Consider the following 14,392-nt stretch of genomic DNA (forward strand, 5'->3'; position numbering starts at 1 on the left):
GATAGCATCTTAGAACTGGAAGGGATCTTAGAAGGTCCAAGATCTTCATTTTACAAATCAGGAAACCAAGTCCCAGTGAGAACTCATGTAGTTAGCCCTCACTCTCCATGTCAGGTAAAACACTATTAAAGGAAGGCCATTAATTCCATCAGAACCAAGTTGTTTTGGCAATCAGCTGACCATAGCATTGGCATTTCACAACATTACAGTGATGTTTAGTTACATTGTATTAGTGATGTTATTGCAGAAATACTGGTCATTGTGTATGCTCGTGCACAATTTATAATGTCTATGAGAGTATCACAGGAAGAGATGAAGAATCATAGGCTGGACTGGCAGATGGAACACCACTAACAAAGCCCACTTTCAGAAAAAAAAATAGTCACAAGCATTTATCACCCCCAAGATGCATCTGAGACCAACCAATTTGGTAACTTCTTCTTTACTGTTTGGTGGACAATGGGCTGTATTTCTATCCATGACACCTGTTATTCCCACCTCTGTGGGAAGTCCAACACCCTTGGGAACACACCTGTCTGAGTCCACAAGCCTGGCTGAGCAGCATGGGAAGGCTTTGACACTGATGCATTGCCTATAGATAAGGCCTGGGCAACCTGAACTGGGAGCCTTGGTGGAAAGTGAGGGTAAATATGATAATAGTGGTCCACAGCTTGTTACTTATTTGCTAACTTCTCCTCTCCTTTCAAGCTTTATTGTTCCCCAAAAGGCAAGTAACACAACTATATTGAGAAACAGCTGGGGACATGGCATGACCATTAAAATAAGCCCTGGGTTTCCATTTTTAAAAGATGAGGAAATCTCTTCCAAATGCTTAGGCTTACTCTGATGCATTATGAGATTCTGAACTTGTGTATAAAGAAAAAAAAGAAAATCCAGACAAAATTATATACATATATACATACATGTATATAAACATATATACACATACACACTTTTATGTATATGTGTGTATATGTATATACATATATATGTATGTATGTATGTGTATATATATATATATATATATATATATATGTTACTAGACATGATATCAGGGCAACTAATTGTTTTGAAAGACCTAATCAGACTATTGATTCAGTGGGAAAACAGTTGAAGTAGTGGTTAGGTTGGACTAAACAGTGAATTCAGCCCAAAAACTGGCTCTAGCAGGCTTAGCTATTAAAGGCTATGACGTGATTCGTTGTAGAGAGGATCTTAAGGCAGACCCGGCAGGAGGGTGTTACTCTAAAAGCCAGGTTAGGGCAAAAGATGTCAAGGTTGAGTTGAATAAATGTCAATACCTTAAACATATATGTGTTGCAAAGTCCACCGGGGTCTCTTCCATCCTTGTAGAGAAGACGGCTGAACCGATTTCACTTCATAAAATCCTCAAGGTTGTGTAAAGGAGCGTTTTGGTTGTGTAAGCAGGGCCCAGGGTTTGTCCAAGGAAGAGGAAGGGCTCCCCTGGGAATACTAAAGATCCAAGTAGTTTGTTTGGTTGTAGCAACCTGGGCATCTCACTTTTCTTTTTCTCTTTCTTCTCGAAGATTGTCCCCATATTTCCTATAACAGCTTCACATTCTGAATTAGATGTGGCCCAGCTCCCTATTCTGGGAGATTTTCTATCTGTGTGTGACTTAGACTCTGTCCTGATGCTGATTAACAAAGCAGGATATTGGATATTTAAAAGGAAGGCACAGACCCCTTTCTAAAGTGGGACAGGGATGATTTAGATTTTCTTTACTACTCGCTATCTAAAATCATTTGACAGTCAATCATGAACTATATTCAATTACAGGTGTCTGTATGTTTTTCTGTTTTTCAGCTGAGTGTGTAGTTTGGCTCAAGTTTTAATCAAATAAATAATTAAGCATAAGGATCTGCCCGTTTGCTTTCAGCTCATGAGATTGGTACTGAACTTCCAAAGCTCACAATGTAGAACAAAAGAAGAGCCATAGATCTGGATTTAGAAGACCTGGGTTCAAATTCCACCTCTGAAATTAACTACCTTCTTGAATTTAAGCGGACTGTTCTATTTTTCTGGGCCTCAGTTTCCTCATCTATACAGTGAAGGACTAAATGACCTGTGAGGTCTTTTTAAGCTCTCATTCACAGACCTAACCCTCTATTCTACTGGTCAAGGCCTGGTCCTGTCAGCCCCAACCCTCATCACAACTCTAAGAAATCATCTTAGTTTAAGTGACCTGGGTTTCCACCAGAGACACAGGATGTGGATGCTAGCGGTCTACACAGAAGAGAAATATTTATTCAGTAAAACACTGACACACAAAAATCATCCTCTGGCTTGGATATGGGTTATTTTTGCTCATTAAAACAGGCATTGGGCTTCAACCAATCTAAGGTTTTACTTATTTATTTATTGGTAAATGAGCTTGCTTAAGACAACAGTATTTTTCACTAGATTGGAATGGTCTTTGAATCATCTATAATGTCCCCAGTCGGACACAATTAGAGAACCGAATATGTGTTTTCCTAGGAAAGAAGACTAACAACCTTCATGCTTTCCATTTGCTTAGAGACTAATGAATTCTGATTGACACTCCCGCTATTTTTTCTTTCAGCCGAATGACACTGAGATGGAGGAGAATTTCACTCCTCCTCCAAAAAACCAATGCAAATCAAGGAAACCACTTCTAATAGGGTCCTTACCGCAGTGTGGCAACTGATCAATACCAGCAGGGGCCCAACCCATTATTACTAAAGGCAGGATTTCTGAGATTTCTGGGGGATAATTGAATTTCTATCAGTTAGTGACCTTTACAGTAAAATCTAGCTAGAGTTTAGTGATTTTTAGAGAAATAAAAGAGTAAGCTGCAGTTGAGGTAAGATCAAATACCAGGCAGCAAGTAAGCTGGTCTCAGACCCAAATGAGATGGATAATTTGAAGGTCAGAATGAAGAGTGAAAGGATAAGAAAGATAGAAGTATGCCCTGCCTCTTACTCCAGGTCCCATAGGCTAGATGAATGTAAAGAAATTATAATAGCATAAGCTCCCTGGTCCTCAAAGGCCACTAGATCATGGGTGAAAGGAAGAAAGAGGAGGATGAAAACAAAGAACTGATAAGACCTGATTTACATACACACTCACATACACACACATACACACACACATACACACGTGCGCACATACTTCAGCCCACAGAATCATAGATTTGTAAGAATCATAGAACCTCAGAACTGAAAAGTACCCAACTAGTGGTCAGACAGTCTCTCCTTGAAGCCTTTCAATGACAGGGAACTCACTACCTTTCTAAGGTACCCCATTTTTGAACCTCAGTATTACTATGCCAACTTCCTGGTAGACAATTCTGCTTGGTTATCGCATAGGTATCTCAAACTCATCATGTGCAAAATAATGCTGATTATTTTACCCCCAAACCCAACTTTCTTCTTAACTTGGCCATTTCTGTTGGCATGCAACCATCCTTCCAGTCACCAAGGTTTGTCACCTTGGAGTCGTTTCCCACTCTTCCCTTTCCCTCACCTCTCATATACTCTGAGCTCCCTAGTCTAACTGTTTCAATCTCCACAGAATCACATGTACCTGTCTCTTTGTCTCTACTCACATAGCTACCACCTTAGTTCAAAGCCTCATCTCCCATCACCTGGGCTGCAAGAGACTCCTAAGTGCTTTCTCGGGCTCCATATTCGCCCCACTCCAATCTATCCTACATGACATTCTATCTCCTATCTCTGTTCCTTTGCACAGGTTGATTTCCATGCCTGGAATGCTCTCCTTGCTCACCTCTGCTTCTGAGACTTCTTAAGTCCTCTGCTTAAGACCTACTTCCTACAAGAGGCTGTTCAATACATTTCTAGAAGCCCCTAAACTTCCCTCCAGTTCTATCTGAATGGTGACTAAACATGCTGAAGTTGGGGGAGAGAGGGGTTAATGTATGTTGTTTCCTCATATATACATATATAATGCATATGTACAGACACACACACATATGTGCATGTATACATGTGTGCCTATATGTGTATATAGATACATGCACACATATACATATTTTGTTTCCTTACATACACATACATGCCCATACATATGTATGCTATTTTCTTCAATATATATGTATGCATGCACTTTTCCTTCCATATATATTTGTATCTGTATATATATAAATGCACACAAATACACGTATACATTATCTCTCCATATATTATATATAAACACATATATGCATGTGTATATGTTGTTTTCTTCCATATATATCTGCTGTTTTCTTCCATATATATGCACGCACTTTTCTTCTATGTATGCATACGTATACATATATACACAATCTAGCTCTTTGTTTATTCATGTCTTTTCTAATATAGGTTTCCCAGACTGATTGTGGTGTCCCAGATTCAGTCTGACAAAGGCAGAAAAGAGTGTCTATCAATCACCTTCTGTGTTCTGGACTCCAGGTTTAAATTCAGGCAGTGTTGTCTTTTGGATTCCATGTCACGCATTTGGCTCATTTTGAGCTTACAGTTTACTAAAGCTCCCAGATCTTCACCCCGCCCCCCAGCCTTAAGCCAGAACCCCTTAAAGCACTGATCTCATCATTAAATCTATATTATGATAGGAACAAGGACAAATAGCATTATGCTTCTTTCTTTCAATGGATGACCCAGGGTATCAGAAGATCACAGGCACCAATCCCTTCGCCACCATCTTCAGCTCAGCCTCTGATGGTCTCTCCCAAGGTTCAGTGATGGTATAGTGGGGCATGTGATGGGAGGGAGTGTTGTGATTGGTTAGTGACTTCTCTAAATAATCCTTTCTATGTGCATTTCTCATTTCAGCTCACTAGTTTCTACTAAAGCAGTGCTTTGTGCACCTAAGAACTTAGTAAACATTTGTCAAATAAATAAATGATTGAGAAGATGACAATGAGTGATAGCAATATAGCTGTGTTGGGGATGCCCTCACCCAGAGGGACTATTTGAGGTAAGAACAGAGGTGGGAATTGTATATTACAGGAGTCCTCGAATAGTTGTGGGTCATTGTTGAAATGTATGAGGAGATAAAGCCACTGGCTCATCTTTCCATCACTATCACTAGTCACCAGATCACCTACTGACATATTTAGTTGGATATAATGCCATAGTGGCTGCTCTGATGCTGATGATATGTCAGTTATCCAGATACATAAGAAGTCATTCAATAATAAAAATAGAGGCTCATATTTTTATAGCGCTAACAAATCACATTTCTCTTAACCTCATTTTTACAGATGAGGAAATTGATTTCCCAAGGGGTTGCATAGTTTTAGAACCAAGATTCAAACTCAAATCTGACTCCAAGTCAACCCTCCTTCCATCACACAATGATGCCTCCTCAGAAACTTATTCACTCGACAAACATTTATTAAATGCCAAGCTTGTGCAGTGCCCTGTGTTAAGAAAGAACTTCTAGGCTAGTATTGTAAGGATGAGATAATTGCACAGAGGAATGCTGTATAACTTTTTTCTTGTTCTTGGCTTTTCCTCCTTCTTGATACTTCCTAACCATACAAAAAAGGAGTGTAACTCTGGATAGAATGATTCATAATAAAATGACAATGATAATAACACATAACAGTAATAGCTAACATTTATCTAGCACTTTAAAGTATGCTATGCATTTTATATCTATTATCTCATTTGATTCTTACATCTATTATCTATAATTTATTATCTATAATTTTAATCTACATTTATTATCTATAATATATTATTTACATCTATTATCTCATTTGGTTCTCACAACAATCCTGTGAGGTAGGTATTCTTCTTATCTCATTGTAGCGACATGGGAACTGTGAGTGACAGAGGTTAAGTGACATCCCCAGGATACTATAGCTAGAGAGTATCTGATGTAGGATTCAAACCCAGCTGTTCTGTATTCCAAATCAAACACTATCTACGTCACCACCTAGCTAGCCACCTTATCTGCATGCTACTACACATCAGAGTCATAGCAGAACCATGGGGATTAAGGATTTAGTGGTTCATTGCCCCTCTTAGTACATTCTAATTGCCAAGACCAGTGAGGAATGGACGAGCCGGGGGCCTAGACTCCCCAAATGGGGCTATGCTCTCATGTAACCCTGCGCAGTCAGGGTCCCAGTACTGTATTTCCCTCACTGGGGCTCACCTCCTTGGGTCCATTCCCAGGCTGCCTGTTCTGAAGGCAGAGAAAGCTGCTGAGTGTTCAGCCATTATGAGTGTTCCATTCCTACAAGGCATCCTCTGATTAAAAGTAAAGTCTATATATCTGGCCTCCAGGCTGCTGTTGCTACCACCAACACTACCATTACCACCACCACCACCACCATCACCACCACCACCACCACCACCACCACCATTACCACCACCACCACCACCACCACCACCACCACCACCACCACCACCACCATTACCACCACCACCACTACCACCACTACCACCACCACCACCACCACCACCACCACCACCACTACTATGACCACTACCACTACCACTACTACTACTAATATGATGACTATTACTGCTAGTTCTGCTGCTACTACTACTGCTACTATTGCTACTACTGATGCTGCTGCTGCTACTGCTGCTGAGTCCAAATTCGACTTTGATGCACCGGGGTTTTCTGGTCATTATTTTCCAGGCTTGGTGGGCTTCAGAGCCAGGCTTGAGCCACTTTGTGATTGAGGGGCCATGGGCCTGCCTTCAATCCTCTGTCCTTTGGACTCCCAGATAATGCTTGTTTAAAGGAGCTACATTGAGAACAAGTGGCACTAATGTTAATAGTCTCATAACACTTCTCTGTACCTTGAAGCTGATGGACTGTCCTGCACATCTGTATGCCCCCAGGAGAACTGGGATCAGCATTCCTCTCGCGTTGCAGTAGCTCTTTCTCAGCCATGTTTCCGCACAGAATAAACTGAGCACAGCTACGAACTCCCCTTTCAGGCAAGGCAGCCCAGCTTCAGGGGCAGCCAGGCATATGTCTCCCCAGAGCAAAGAAGTGCAAGGTCTCTAAGAGAAACAGGAGAGTGGATTTAGAAAAACCCTTCCTTGTTGCAAACATCTTCCAAATGACAGGATACATGACAGATATGTGTGATGGTGTATGTGTGAGAGAGAGCTCAGGGTATACTTTTCTCTTGGCCATTCAGTTCATTTTAATGGACTTTTTTTGTTTTGTTTTGACTTTACAAAGGGGAAATTGCAATTGAATTTGTTGACCCAGCACAACCTTTCACTGAGAGGTCAGTAATGTGTCTGATTGTTTTCTCTTTAGACTCTTTGGTCAGTTACTCTGCCTGAAAAGACCTGAAAAGATGGGATTTAAATTGCTTTAAGGATATTGGTTTCCAATAGATAAAGTAAAGAATATTTGCTTATTCATACCAGAAATGATAGACAGAAGTATGTAATTTTTGGTTTCGTGAAATGGAGACAGTAAGCCAGTGCAGATTTTCACATATAAATTATGAATTTAGATGACATTTTGAGGAAACTGATAAGCACACTATTCCATAGATGGCCTTCAACTTGCTTTTGAAAAATCTGTTCAGAGCATGTAAATTATATGGCATAATTTAAAATCATATAGATAAATGCACTGTATCTAATAGAATATTAAACATATGATACAAAACAGTGTGAAAAAAGAAATTTTTCAAGAGGTTCCATTTCTTGAGACATTATCAGGAAATATCTTTAAAGCTGAGAGTAACATAAAATAGAAAAATCATATTTTCATGTATATTCATTTTCCCACCCACTTGTAGTAATATTTATTTCATTTTGCTGAAGTCGGGTGAAATACAATAAAGCACTATATATTCACCCTACTGAAATAGTAACACTTAAAAAAGCAGTAGTTGGTAAAAGGATGTGTTTTGGAAATAGCAAAAGGCAAAGAACTCAGCATGAATGTTAAAATGCATGACAGGGATTGCAGGATACCGATAAGAATAGATGAAGGTACATACTGTAGTGCTGGCTACTGGTACAAGGATGTTTTCCAAACATTACTAGAGAAAAAAAAATGAAGAGAAAGATAGCCTAAATCACAATACGGACATAGAGATTTTACAATTAATTGGCTCCTGAAATATTTTGAAAACTGGATTTTTACTATAAAATAATGATTGGCAACACTAACAATTGGGAAATAAATACTAAGGCTACTGCTTAAAAGAAAAAAAAAACATATACTTCTTGGGGAAAAGTCATATTCAAATAAATTAATAAGGTCTAATGAACAATCTTGGACTTCGGGGGAAAGAATTTGGCCTGGTAAAAATGAAATATTTTAACCTAGTCCTGAAGATCCTGACAAATCCAATCATCATTTAGTCAACAAGCATTTATTAAGTGTCTACTCTGTCAGGTACTATGCTCGAAGCTGGCAATACAAAGGTAAAAATAATATAGTCCATACCCTTAGGGAGCTCCTATTCTATTGGGAAATAACAAGTACATATACAGGTATATACACCATTGATACAAGGTGATGTTTTTCCCCTGCGCAATGTACCAATAGCTGGAGGAATCAGGAAAGACTTCATGAGGAGGATAGCACTTGGAACAAGGCTTAAAGGAAATTAAGGATTGCAAGATACAGAAGGGGGGGGTATTTTCTAAAAATGCAAAGGCATTGAAATGAAAAGAAAGAAATAAGCATTTATTAAACACCTACTAGGTGCCAGTGTGCTAAGCTCTTTACAAATATTGTCTGCTTCCATATTCACAACAACCCTGGGAGGTAGGTGCATTTGTGATACCCATGTTACAATTCAGGAAACTTACACAGTCAGAAGTTAAGTAACTTGCTCTGGGTTACACAGCTAATACACATATAGAGTTGGATTTGCACTCAGTTCTTTACTCCAGGACCAGTACTTTATCCACTGTACCACCTAGCTTCCATAGGATGTAATACAATGCACTAGGAACAGTAGGAAGAACAGATTGACTGAATTGTAGAGAATATGAGAGGGAGTAGTAGGTAATAAGAAAAAAAATGGAAAGGCAGGTTGTAGTCAAATTGCCAAGGAAATACCAAATAGAGGTGTTTATATCTACTCTCAGAGGTAATAGAGAATCACTGGAGTTTATTGAGTATGCCTCAAATCCAGATGAAGGCATTACACATGGGCAAGAGAAAGAAAATAAAGACACACAGAGTTCTCTCTCTCTCTCTCTCTCTCTCTCTCTCTCTCTCTCTCTCTCTCTCTCTCTACTGGCCCAGGAATAAATAACAGTTGCATAAATCATAAGATAAATCATCTCTAAGTTCTTACTGCCTGACTTATGGCTAGAGCCATAAATACAAGTAAATGAGAAGTAGAATGTGTTAGGCTCATTTAGCTCTTCCCAAATTCCAGACACTAAAGAGAAGAGTTAGTTGTATACACTTTCTTTTTCTTTTTCAATTATCAAGCTTTTTCAATTATCAAGTTTTTATCTTATTTCTCTTTCCCACTCCCCAAAACCCTAGAAGAAAAAGAAAACCAAAATCCTTGTAAGAAAGTTTTATGACCTTTTGATTCAACAAGCATTCATTAGACATTTTCTATGTGCCAGGCATTTTCCTAGGTACTAAGGACATAAGAATGAAACTTCTCCTTATGTATTCCATATCAACAATTCAACTAGAAATAAAAACAAAACAAAAAGTAACAAATCTAGTAAAGATGTTTATACTTGAACATCTTCTAACCGAGACAGTTTGATTTTAGCCTCTAATTAGGGCTAAAACGATTGCTTCCTATTCTTTAGTGACTTTTTCCAGGCAAAAACTATCCTTGGTCTGGTTCATAGACAATCCTCAGTCTTTTCCCACCCTCACTCATATCAACAGTGAATCTGATTTCTATCATTCCTCAATTTAAGCACATTTTCCAGTTACTAGAGAGTCAACATTGGGAGTTGGAAAAGAGGGAGAGACAGGGAGGAAGCATTTTTGGTTTCAATAGTGATAGGGTCCAGCATTATCACTGACTTGAATTTCTGTTTGGATGCATAAAGGCTAAAGTTTTCTATGGGGCAGCTAGGTGGCGCAATGAATAGAGTGTCCAACCTGGAATCAGGAAGATTCATCTTGCTGAGTTCAAATCTTGCCTCAGATACTTATTAGCTATGTGGCCCTAGACAAGTCACTTCACCCTCTTTGCCTCATCTGTAAAACGAGTTGGAGAAGGAAATATCAAACTACTCCAGTATCTTTGCCAAGAATACCTTAAAAAGGGTCACAAAGAGTCAGACATGATTGAACAACAACAGAAGCTTTCTATGCTTTAAGCACACAACTTTGAGGTAAGAAGGAATCTGGAAAATTTAAGACATCAATACATACATTAATAAATTTTACTATGTAAAAATAATTATTCCATTTGAAATCTACTGGTCTCTAATGGTTTCCTCCCTAGAACATTTAAGCTTGAAGCTTTTGTGATGAAGAGCAGTTCATGAGCTGACATAAATTATAGGCTTTTTGTGATGAAGAACAATTCATGATCTGTCATAAACTATAGGGATTCAAACTTGTTTCAAATGTCTACAAGGTTTGATATTTTTGATGACAATATGGATGTAGTTTAGCTTTGGGCTATATGCCCATCCTCCTACTTGGAAGCCTTATCAGGACTGAAAACCACATGTTTCATCTGAATATAGTAAGAGAGTAAAGACTACTGAAGTCAGTTAAGTGGTGCAGTGGATAGAGTGCCAGGCCTAGAGTTAGGAGGGCTTATCTTTCTGGGTTCAAATCTGGCCTCAGACACTTACTTAGCTGTATGACCCTTGATAGGTCACTTAACTCTATTTGCCTCAGTTTTCTCAACTATAAAATGAACTGGAGAAGAAAATATGAAAACTACCTTAATATCTTTGCCAAGAAAATACCAAATGGGGTTAGCAAGAGTCAAACAGGACTGGATGACAAAACAATAACTTGAAGGAGGCCAGGGAAACCAGTAGGCAGAGGAAAGGAGGGAGAGTATGCTAGGCTTAGGGGCCAGACAGCAAAAAGGTACAGAGTTGAGATGGAATGTTACGTATTAGGAATTCCAAAAAGGTGGATTTTGCTGAATCACAGTGTAGAGAGGAGTGATGTGTAAGAAAATTAGAAAGGTCAGAAGAGGCCAGGTTGTGAAAGACTTCACCTGAGAGCACTGGAGCAAAGACTGCTTGATCATTTGTACAGTGTGTTGTGGGGGGAATATAAGATTCAGAGAATTAGAGAATTTGATCTCTGGTTATCCAAACTCCGGTCAAATAACTCCCCAGAGGAGAAATCTACCATCTCTGAGAATAACTAATTCTACTTTTGAACTACTCTAAATGTAAGGAAGGTTTTTTGTTTGGTTCTTTGGTTGTTTTATCCAGTCAAGATATGTAGATGTGGTCTGGATACCAGCTAAGGTACCTTCCTACACTGATTCTATTTGTTGTTTTCTGTTCCATTCAATTCTACAAGGGCTCTGGAATCAGGATGGAAAGTCACCATATGCCATACTCTGTGCCAGTGGTGAAAGTTAGTTAAAGATAGAATTCTGAGTTCTAATTGGTATACTTTCACTAATGTTTACAATGTCTAGGTCCCTAGAGAAATGCTGGTTTAGCCTTTAACAAGGTGCCTTCTAGTGGAAAACTAAATGGATGCTGGGGAAAAAATATCACAGTATGTGGCTGAAGACATTAAGGTAATGCACATCAAGCAAAGGCCACATTTTTTTTGAACACACTAAAGCGATAGCAGATTGCTTCTGAAAATGTGTTTCATTCTATAGCTTCAGTTGCTTTCTTTCTCTTTGTTTTTGTGTTATTGTCATTTTCTATGACTTTGTAACTACCCCATGTACCCACATAAAAGCACTTAGTAATACGCCCCATTGATTGAAGTGCTTCCACATTTGTGTATATAAATGGGTCAATAAAAGAAAAATGGAAACAATAGATATGTATGTGTGTATGTTTGTATACACATATGTATAGATGCAGATGTGTATTGTGTGTATGCACATGCCCATATGCATATATACATACACACACACACATACATACACACACATATATCTCAATGCTTGGATCCATATACAGCTTCTATTTGAGTATCTTTTTCAACCATGTGTAAAAAATGAAAAAGTACAACTAGGTAATAGTAGCAATAGTCCAAATACTTAAAGAGGAAAAGCTAATATTTAACAAATTAACATTTACATAAAAGTGTGTTTCAAATCACTTTTAATATTCCTTATTTGAAAAGATTTCTGAGACATAATGGAGAGAAGAAATAAGCTTGACTTTACCAGGGGTGACTTTAATTATAGGCTAATACAAAAAAAATTTATAGTCCCTTTAATCTGTAGCCATGGAAGTTACTGTGAAGTCCCAAAGCTACCCTTCCAAGATCATTAAAGGGGCCCTCTCTTGTAGTATATTGGCTTCTCTTTACCCCCTTCTCTTCTCCCATTTGTGACCTTCTGTGTTAAGGCAGGCTGGCTGCTATGTGTTGTTATGTGAAAAATGCTTGAAAATTACCCTTTGATTCCTGAAGAAACAAGGAGGCTGATTTCCCTCAGACACCATCCAGTACCACAGTGTCCAGAAGAGTAAAGTTGTTTCAGCCAGGTCTACCTAATAGAATAGAATATTCAAATGACCAGGTAAAAAGTTAAAATTTCGGCTAGTTGTTTTGCCTACAGAGTGGCCAAACAATTCATCTGATGTTTTAGTGATATTGTGATGGACAAAAAGTTTGAGACACATAATTTCTAGGTAATTAATCATTTTTTTAATTATGACTAATGAATAATTCATGAAAGAATGGTCATTTGGCCAGTTCTCATAAACCAAATTCCAATCAAGGTGGTATTTACATACCCTCGGAAAAATGGGTGTTCTGGGCAGGCAGCAATCAACTCTGATTGGTTAAAAATAATGTGAAGAATAAGTATTATAATGAGAGGTAGGCTTATTCTAATGAAAGGCTGGGGGTCCTGATTTTGATTATGTCACTCTTACTCCCAGACCTCCCCCAGGCTAAGGGAAATCTAGGCAAAAAATCTAAATCCCCAACCACCACAACCCAAGCATCTGAGTAGAACACTGTGGGCTACCCCAGGGAGAGAGAGGGGTCTGAACACATTTGAAGAGAATGTTAAATCCAATCTCATTATCAGCCCTACTCTTCAGAGGTTGATTTGGTCTACTAGAGAACTAGGAAATATAAGGGAAAAAATCCTGGAGCTCTCCAATTTTAACAATTGGTTATTTAATAATCATTTCTTTCAATATTTACTTGTTTCTCTCCCCATTGAATTGGCTAGCCTGACCAGTTATCTTGGCATCAAAGGACATTAATATAATCAAGGAGTCACTTTTATTTGCAATGAATCTGTACTCTTCAAATACTGTGAAGATTGTACTACTTGACCTCTAGGGTCCTTTCCACTTCTAGAGCTATGATCCAGTGTTATTTCATTATTTCATTACTCATTATGATCCAGTTTTATTTATTCCAGTGTCTTCTATGGTATGTGCCAGACACTGTGCTAGAGGCTAGGAGTACCAAGACAACAATGAAATAGTCCCTTCACTCAAAGAGCTTACAGCCTATCTGGAGAGACAACATACACCCATAGAAATATATAGAAAATATATGTGAAATAAATACAAAGTGGGTTACTTTGGGGGAAGGTCAGTATGTCACTTTCAAAAGAGAGGTAAAATCTCGATAGTTTTGTATTAATGAAATTATATTAATATATTATGTTATATATTAATATTATGAGTAATGTTATAGCATATTGATATATGTTAATTAATCTAAATTAATTAATTACAAAGTTATGATTAATGCAATGTTTTTCCTCATTGCATTCCCAGATCGGCCTGGTTAGCTTAATGGTGTAATGATCACTAGCATATTTTTAGTGCTTTAAGGTTTCCATAATGCTTTATCTGTGTTATCTCATTTGATCCTCACAAGGATCCCTTAAGGTAGGTGCTATTATTATCCTAATTTTATGGAGGAGGAAACTGAGGCTAGGAGAGGTTAAGTGACTTGCTCAGAGTTATGCAGTTAGTGTTTAAGGCAAGGTTTGAACGCAGGTTCTTCTGACTCCAAGTTCATCACTCTATCGACTGTACCACCTAACTGCCTGTAGATGCTGTTATGGAGGTTGGTAATTTGTATCTAATTTGGAATTCATAATGAATCAAATATGTCCTTTGTTTTAGCAGAGGCAAACACAGCATAGATTGTATTTCAGTAGAAGAGTTTTGGCTCTGAACCACTAGCTAAAGATTATTTAGAGGAGACTCCTCTTCAGCCCCAAGATAATCTTGGCTTCTGTGATCTCTGATTCTGCCACTCAAAGAAATTTAAAGACTGAGGGATATACAA

At 38.3% G+C, this 14,392-nt stretch overlaps 1 protein-coding gene and 1 non-coding gene across 2 annotated transcripts in view; one reads left to right on the forward strand and one right to left on the reverse strand.

Annotated features, from left to right (window-relative positions):
- Positions 1-14,392, forward strand: part of CDH13 (cadherin 13) — a 1,345,123-nt gene that overhangs the window by 1,038,328 nt on the left and 292,403 nt on the right. The gene's annotated exons all lie outside the window — the stretch shown is intronic.
- LOC118845216 lies at positions 1,265-1,389 on the reverse strand. The gene has a single exon (XR_005010078.1). It is a non-coding gene; the product is annotated as a U6atac minor spliceosomal RNA (small nuclear RNA).

The sequence above is a fragment of the Trichosurus vulpecula genome, chromosome 3 (genome assembly GCF_011100635.1).
Source record: "Trichosurus vulpecula isolate mTriVul1 chromosome 3, mTriVul1.pri, whole genome shotgun sequence".
NCBI lineage: Eukaryota > Metazoa > Chordata > Mammalia > Diprotodontia > Phalangeridae > Trichosurus > Trichosurus vulpecula.